The 8,233-nt window shown below is 41.0% G+C and overlaps 1 long non-coding RNA gene across 1 annotated transcript; it reads left to right on the forward strand.

Moving 5' to 3' along the window:
• The first annotated feature begins 5,207 nt into the window (after positions 1 to 5,207).
• LOC114572711 (uncharacterized) lies at positions 5,208 to 6,949 on the forward strand. Its single transcript, XR_003694803.1, has 2 exons — positions 5,208 to 5,350; positions 6,208 to 6,949. It is a non-coding gene; the product is annotated as an uncharacterized LOC114572711 (long non-coding RNA).
• The last annotated feature ends 1,284 nt before the right edge of the window (positions 6,950 to 8,233 follow it).

The raw sequence follows: 8,233 nt of genomic DNA on the forward strand, positions 1-8,233 counted from the left end.
CAGCAGTATAGACGCTGTTGCTGACATTGCCCTCCACAGGTCAGATTTAGACTGAATTCTCACACACTCACATCTAAGCCACACACGCCAAATACACAGGAATGATTCACATCGACCCTATTTTGACATCGAAAAACGATACCGATGTGTAAAAATGACCATATCGGCCTTATATTATATCGGCCGATATATCGGCACCACTAATCCAGGTCTATGTGCACATCATGTTTGGCTGATTCCTATGTCATGATGTCCCAGATGGTCTTGTGGTCAAGACTCCTGGTTTATACCCAGCTGGTCTGGGTTCAGTTCCCAGTACTGAATAGTTTTTACAAATTCCAGCATTAATTTATCCATTAATTAAACTCAGATTTGCATCATAACGTATCTTTAAGATACAAATGAAGATACAAATGAAAGTGGTGGTTACCTGTAATGTTATTTTCTACATTCAAAGTTGTTTTTAAACTTAAAATATGTGCCCATCTTACCCACTGGGCTCATATGGACTTACCTGTTCTCTGTTCCTCCTCAACGCTGGAAAATCTGAAATTTGCAAGTTGAAATCGACGCAGAATTGCAATAAACGCTTTTTAAAAGAAAGTTTCAGATGTTTGTGAACACAAGGTCTGAAACTTTTTAAATGAAACCTCAAACACAGCAGTCCCTCCAGAGTGACATACCTGAGGGGGGTTTCTAATCCACATTCTCCATGTTGGGGTCAGCATCCTTCACCACAGGAATCCCAGTCCCTACATCCTTCAGTTAAGTTACACTTACCTGTAAAATGTTCATATCACATTGGAGGTTACATCTGAATATGTTTTGCCAAACAAAACAAGGTTATATGTTGAATAATATTAACATGTCCTATCCGAACTTATTCATCCGTACACTCTACCAGAAGCCTTAGATCACACAACCAGGTTCTGCTGGTAGCCCCTCGTGTCAGACTAAAGCGGAGGGGGGGGGAGGCAGGGCCTCGTCTGTGGACCAGCCTGCCTCTAGAGATTAGAACAGCCCCCAACCTCGCTGTCTTCAAGTTGTTGGTAAAAACCTACTTATTCTCATTAGCATATTGATTTCCTATGTGAGTTGTCCTTCTTTTTTATATTTGAGTCAGTGTTTTAAGGTTGCTCTTAGCCTTGTTGTTTTTATTATGTGTTTTATGCTCTGTCTTGCTGGTTTTATGTTTTTTTATGCTAGCTCTGTAAAGCACTTTGGTCTGTCTAGCGGCTGTTTAAATTTGCTATATAAATAAATGAACTTGAACTTGAACATGTTGGTGCATTATTATTATTATTATTATTATTATTATTATTATCTTAATTGAAGTGATGAAGTAGTTTGACAGTAGTCAGTGTTGAGTAAGTTAACATTAACACTGACCGGGTTTTAACCGTTGAAAACATTTAATAGAAATTTAGAAAAGTTACAAAAAGTTCTTTAATATTTGACAAGTTATTGAAATGGTTAAACAACTATTACATTTTAAATGGTGGTAATTTGTAATCTGTAATCTATGACATTTCCAAAAGTAACACTGTGCATGACTACAGTGTGCTAGCAAAAAAATAGCTGAGTCACTCTGACAGTAACGTCAGCAGACTGACACCTTCCCAGCTGCTGACTAGTATTACCATGACTAACAAGACTAGTTTTGGCAGCCACAAGCGTGGCTAACTACTACTAATGCTAGCGTGGCTAGTGCTAGCAGTTGGTAACGTAGGGCTAGCGATCATGCTAATTCAAGGTTGCTAACACTAATATTTAGTCACAACTTCATACTATTTCGCCAGAATTAACAGTCAACTCACCACTAATTTTCTTCTGGTGATTAACAGAAGAGTTGTCACTACTGGGGGTGATTTAGAGGAGAGAAATCTCTGTTTCTCTGTTTCTTCTTAACATGGTCTCACCTGCGCTAAAGGCCTACGGTATACATGAGCTATGCTAGCACGGTTAGTTAATAAAGTGCAAGAAAGTTGGCTTTTATGCTCTTATGGATATGGGATTTTCCAAAAATAATAAATAGTTATAATGATTACATTCATAACTTGTATTAACCCTTCTGTCTTCCCGTCCACCATGCACGTTTTTCTGGGTCAAAATTTTAAATGAATGTTTGTGATTGGTCGTGGTTGTTGTTAACCAGCGTCGTGACACAGCTGTATGCAGCTGTTAGGGTTACATGAAGCCGGGGGACTGAAATACATCCAGGACATGTTGATCTGGATTCATAGTCCAGGCCCCAGAAACCTGTTGATGAGAAACTGCTGAGTCATTGAATCTGACCTCAAACTGCATTTTCTAGCCTATTTAAACCACGTGTTGTCTTCTCGTCGACCTGCAACGTTTTGTTTTTCTGGGTCAAAATTTAAAACTAAAATTGCTCAACACTTTTTGTCACTTTTTTATGACACTTATTCCCATTTTTTTTTTTGTCACTTTTTCCCAATTTTCTGTCACTTTTCCCCAATTTTTTTCGATGTTTTTTTGTCACTTTTCCACTTTTTCCCAATTTTTTCGATGTTTTTGTCACTTTTTCCCAATTTGTTGTCACTTTTTCATTTTTTTTGTCACTTTTTCCGATGTTTTTGTTTATTTTTCTTACTTTTTCCAAGTTTTTGTCACTTATTCTGATGTTTGTTGATTTTGTTTTGTGCTTGTTTGTTTTTTTACGTTTTATTTTATTTATTTTTTACTTTTTGAACATTTTTGTAATTTATTTCAATGTTCTTTTATAATTATTTTTCTTTAAATACTATAAAATTAAATAAAACACCCACTTTCAATAATAGTAGTAAACGGATCATTTATTTTACTTATGAAAAGCGTTTGTTTGGAACCATCCACATTTTTTTGGGGGCAATTTGGTTAAAAGTAAAACCAAAATGTCTGATGTAGAAACTTTTTGAAAGTAGGTCAAATTTGACCCACACATGCACGCGCACAGATGTAGCGGCTCTGACCACGCCCACGTCATGCGCACGTGTTTTCTGGAGTTATCTAAGACTGAGATATTTATCCAGACGGTTTCCCGCTCTCCGGTTGTCACGGTAAGGATTCAGCTCATCTTTTTATCGTAATCAGAGACATGTATGTGAGAAATCATCTTTTAAAGTGTCATATTTAATGTGAAAAAGTACGTGAAAGTCGTGTACGGGATGTGTCTAACGTCGGTCCCGATGTGTTGCTGTCGCTGCCGAACTTCACCGGAAAAACTATACTTTTAAGACTTATCACTCATTGGAAAACAAACACCTCGCGATTCATTTTAAAAAAACACTTCTGGAGTTATTGCTGAGCACACTGTCATTCGGCATGGGTTAAGTCGATCAGGCTTCCTTATTTACATTTTATAACTACTTTAAATGCTGCTTTGATTGCCAACACTGTCAAACATTCCGCGGAGGGCTGCAGCAAACCGCGTCATTTGTGGAATTGACTTATAGAGTTGAAAACAATCTTTTTACAGAAATAGAGAGATTTTTGATTATTCATTACTATGCCGAATTCACCAGACTAGTCAGTGTAGCTCGACAGTCTTGGACGTTTTCTTGTACTCTGTGTATGCTTTTCGCTGAAGTGCAGAGACATTAGATGCTGTGAGTTTTAAAGGGAGTCTGGTGGGGTTCAGACGGAGGCGGGTGGAACGAGACTGGGCACAGTGGCAGAGAAACCAACGATGTTTAATACTGACAAAAAGCGTTAATATTCATCCAAATATAGATACGGTTCTTCAACATTTAACTGTTCTATTTCTTTAAGTGAGAGCAGATGAGTTCAGTTTGCTGTCTTCTGTCTGCTATTTTTCTTAAATCAATGAGTACACATGGACTTTTGAGACAAAGATAATACCTTTTTAGTAACAAGTTAGTAGTTTTACGTTTACTGCATTTGTATTTTAATCTAAAATATTGAATTTTTTTTGGCACATTTTACTGTCTGAAAATGCAGTTTTAATTAATTATTATTATTATTATTATTTCTTTATTTTTATTGTTATTTTAGTTATTTTTAAGAGAAAGCTGCTGACTTCATCACCTGAGCTATCTCTGCCCAGCCCTGGCAAGTCTGGCGGAAGGAATTTCTCCACCCAATCTGTCACACACACACACACACACACACACACACACACACACACACACACACACACACACACACACACACACACACACACACACACACACACACACACACACAGAGACACACATTAACACACACACACACACACACACACACACACACACACATAGAGACACACACCCACTCACACACACACACACACACACACACACACACACACACACACACACACACACACACATAGAGAGACACTTTTCCATAACCATCACACACACACACACACACACACACACACACACACACACACACACACACACACACACACACACACACACACACACACACACACACAGATGACAGAACAATGGTGGTTTGTCTGAACGCTGAAGATCAGCTGATACAACAATCCTACGTCAGCACCGTTTAACAACATGACTCAGAATCTGAAGACATATTAAAATACATCAGTTTATAGCTAATAAAGAGTCCAAATGTTAAAAATAATAAATATAATGAGCTGAAACTTAACAGTAGATAGTTATATGATCTCATAGGAAGTCTTCAGAAACATGTTGATGAGAAACTGCTGAGTCATTGAAACTGACATGTGGTTATTTTGACCAAGTAGGATCAAATCTGACCTCAAACTGCATTTTCTGACATATTTAAACCACGTGTTGTCTTCTCGTCGACCTGCAACGTTTGGTTTTTCTGGGTCAAAATTAAAAAAAAAAAAAAAAATATTTTCCCTTTTTTTTTATTTTTTAGACTTTTGTCCATTTTTTTTTCAATGTTCTTGTATTGTTTTTTTTTCTCCAAAATGCTATAAAATTGAATTAAACACCCAAATTCAATCAAAGTAGTGAACTGATCATTTCTTTTCCATAACCATCCACGTTATTTTTTATTTTTTTGACAATTTGGTTGAAAGAAACCCAAAATGTTCTGATATGCAGTATAAACTTTTTGAAAATGGGTCAGATTTGACCCATGAACAACAGGAGAATATAATGATATTTCAACATATTGATCCCTGACTGTGTTTGGACCAACAGGTGGAAGCTGATTGGACGATTCAAGGCCAATAAAAACCTTCGGTCTCTCTGAGGGGCTTCTCCTCGTCATGGCAACCAAATGGGCCTCCACCAAATGGGAGGCGGTGAAGGAGCGCATGACAGGAAGTCCCGGCAACGACCCGGACGCCTCGCTGGAGGCCAATCTGGAGAACGCTGACCCCGAGCTCTGCATCAGACTCCTGCAGGTAGGACCAGGAGGAATGAGAGGGGGGAACACCAGAGCAGAGGGAATGAGAGGGGGAACACCAGAGCAGGAGGAATGAGAGGGGAAACACCAGAGCAGGAGGAATGAGAGGGGGGAACACGAGAGCAGGGTGAATGAGAGGGAGAACACCAGAGCAGGAGGAATCAGAGCAGGGGGAACGAGAGGGGGGAACACCAGAGCAGGGGGAATGAGAGGGGGGAACACGAGAGCAGGGTGAATGAGAGGGGGGAAACACCAGAGCAGGAGGAATGAGAGGGAGAACACCAGAGCAGGAGGAATGAGAGGGAGAACACCAGAGCAGGAGGAATGAGAGGGGGGACACCAGTGCAGGAGGAATGAGAGGGGGGAACACCAGAGCAGGGGGAATGAGAGGGGGGAACACCAGAGCAGGGGGAACGAGAGGGGGAACACCAGAGCAGGGGAATGAGAGGGGGAACACCAGAGCAGGTTGAATGACAGGGGAAAACACCAGAGCAGAGGGAACGAGAGGGGGGAACACCAGAGCAGGGGGAACGAGAGGGGGAACACCAGAGCAGAGGGAACGAGAGGGGGAACACCAGAGCAGAGGGAACGAGAGGGGGAACACCAGAGCAGGGGGGAATCAGAGCAGAGGAGAGAGGGGAACACCAGAGCAGGGGGAACGAGAGGGGGAACACCAGAGCAGAGGGAACGAGAGGGGGAACACCAGAGCAGGGGGAACGAGAGGGGGAACACCAGAGCAGGGGGAATGAGAGGGGGAACACCAGAGCAGGGGGAATGAGAGGATGAAAGTCCGAAGTGAAACCCGTGGCCCTAATCCTCTTCTGTCTGTGTTTGGTGATGGTTCCTGGTTGCCAGCGACATGGATAGAGTCTACCCCCACCTGACCATTCTCCACAGGATTTATAAAACCTTCCTATCAGCAGCACCAGCTCCAAACCAGGTTCCAGCCGTCTGGGGCTCATTAAGACACACTTGTGTTGGTGCAGCGATGAGGCCAGACTGTCCCATCTCACCTGGCTGAGTGTGGAGCGGGACATACTGGACATATGGACAGGGACAGAGTGGCTGAGTGTGGAGCAGGACATACTGGACATATGGACAGGGACAGAGTGGCTGAGTGTGGAGCAGGACATACTGGACATATGGACAGGGACAGAGTGGTGGGCAGATTGGCCACCATGGAGGAGAGGAGGATGAAGATTTAATAAGGGACCCTGATATGTATGTAGTTTTGTTAGATGTATTTGTTCTGGAGGATCGTTAAACAGACAACTAAATGGTGGGAAAAAAAAAAATTTGTCTTTAAGAATTTATATTTTAGTTATGAATAAGTCACTCAGAATGTTATAAATCAGTTTCACTCAAAGTTTTCATGTAGCACCTCTAGCCTACCTATGGAGATGTAAACAAACGTTGTGTTCCATATATACATTATAATAGAGCCATGTCAGTTATATAGCGTGGCTCTGACTGAGAGCTCTTGGCCTGTTCAGCACCATCGCTGTCCAGCAGCTGTCGCTGTCCGTGGTGCTGAAACCTTTTCACTTGACTGGCAAACTGTTTTCTTTGTTCGTCAGTACAAACTTGTCAAAACATGTGTCTTTTCTTTGTGTTTTATTTGACATATAGGCTTACTTTGCTCAACAAGGGACACATTATAACATATGCATTCATCAGATTTGTTACCTTTTCTTTTTAATGGTTTTAATTTTAAAATGAAGAAAAAAAAAGAAGAATGCATACCAAGAGCTCCATAAGGTGTTATGAATCAGAATTTAGTTTTTGCATTCAACAATTCAGACTTTTTGGTGCACAAAATCTTTCAGAATAGATTCTACACACAGTTTTATAAATGAGGCCCCTGGTGTGTAGAGACACACACACACACACACACACACACACACACACACACACACACACACACACACACATAGAGACACACCACACACACACACACACACACACACACACACACACACACCACACACACACACACACACACACACACACACACACACACACACACACACACACACACACATGAATTACCTAAATTAAAATAAATACAATAAACTAACCGCAGAAAACTAAATAAAATAAAAAGTAATAATAATAAAAAGTAAACTCATTTAATTCAATATTTGTTCATGTATCCTTTATTTTATGTTGCATATATGTTATTATTATCACTGGGTTAGTACTTTTACTGCAGTATGTGTGTGTGTGTGTTTGTGTTTGTTTGCGTGTGTGTGTGTGTGTGTGTGTGTGTGTGTGTGGCATAGTTTAACCCCTTTTTTCCAAAATATGCCGATTTTTTTACCCCCTAAAAATATTCCTTTTCTCTCAAAACAGTCCAACTCCGGGCAGATCTGTAAGCCCCGCCCCCTCTGAGCAGAGCTGTAAGCCCCGCCCCCTCTGATCAGAGCTGTAAACAAACAGTTGTTGATGAGAGCTTTAACCCAACTTGTCTTCCCTTAAAGCTGACGGAGGTGAGTCCAAACTTCACCTTTCTTCTAATGTTCCACTTTAACACGTTAACGGGTCTGTTGGACCCTAAATGGGCTCAAACTGTTTGGATCTACACGGAAGTGTCTTTTTAACCCGCTTCAGTTTAAACTGCAAACACTGAAAACCCCTGACAGAGTCTGACCCACCCTGGTGGTAGTTTTCTTCTGCTGGAAACCGAGTTTAACTTCAAACTAATCACAGTTTTAGCATGGCACGGCACGGTACAGTTAGAGCTAGCTGCCCTCATACGGCAGCTTGAAGGTGGGGTTGTTGATGCAGAACTCCGTCAGGAAATCTGGATATTTTAGGATTACGCGCTCGTCTGAACAAATTACGTACTTCATAAATTATAAACTATGTTGAAGTTAAAAGT

This window comes from Perca flavescens, chromosome 18 (assembly GCF_004354835.1).
Source record: "Perca flavescens isolate YP-PL-M2 chromosome 18, PFLA_1.0, whole genome shotgun sequence".
In the NCBI taxonomy this organism is placed as follows: Eukaryota; Metazoa; Chordata; class Actinopteri; order Perciformes; family Percidae; genus Perca; species Perca flavescens.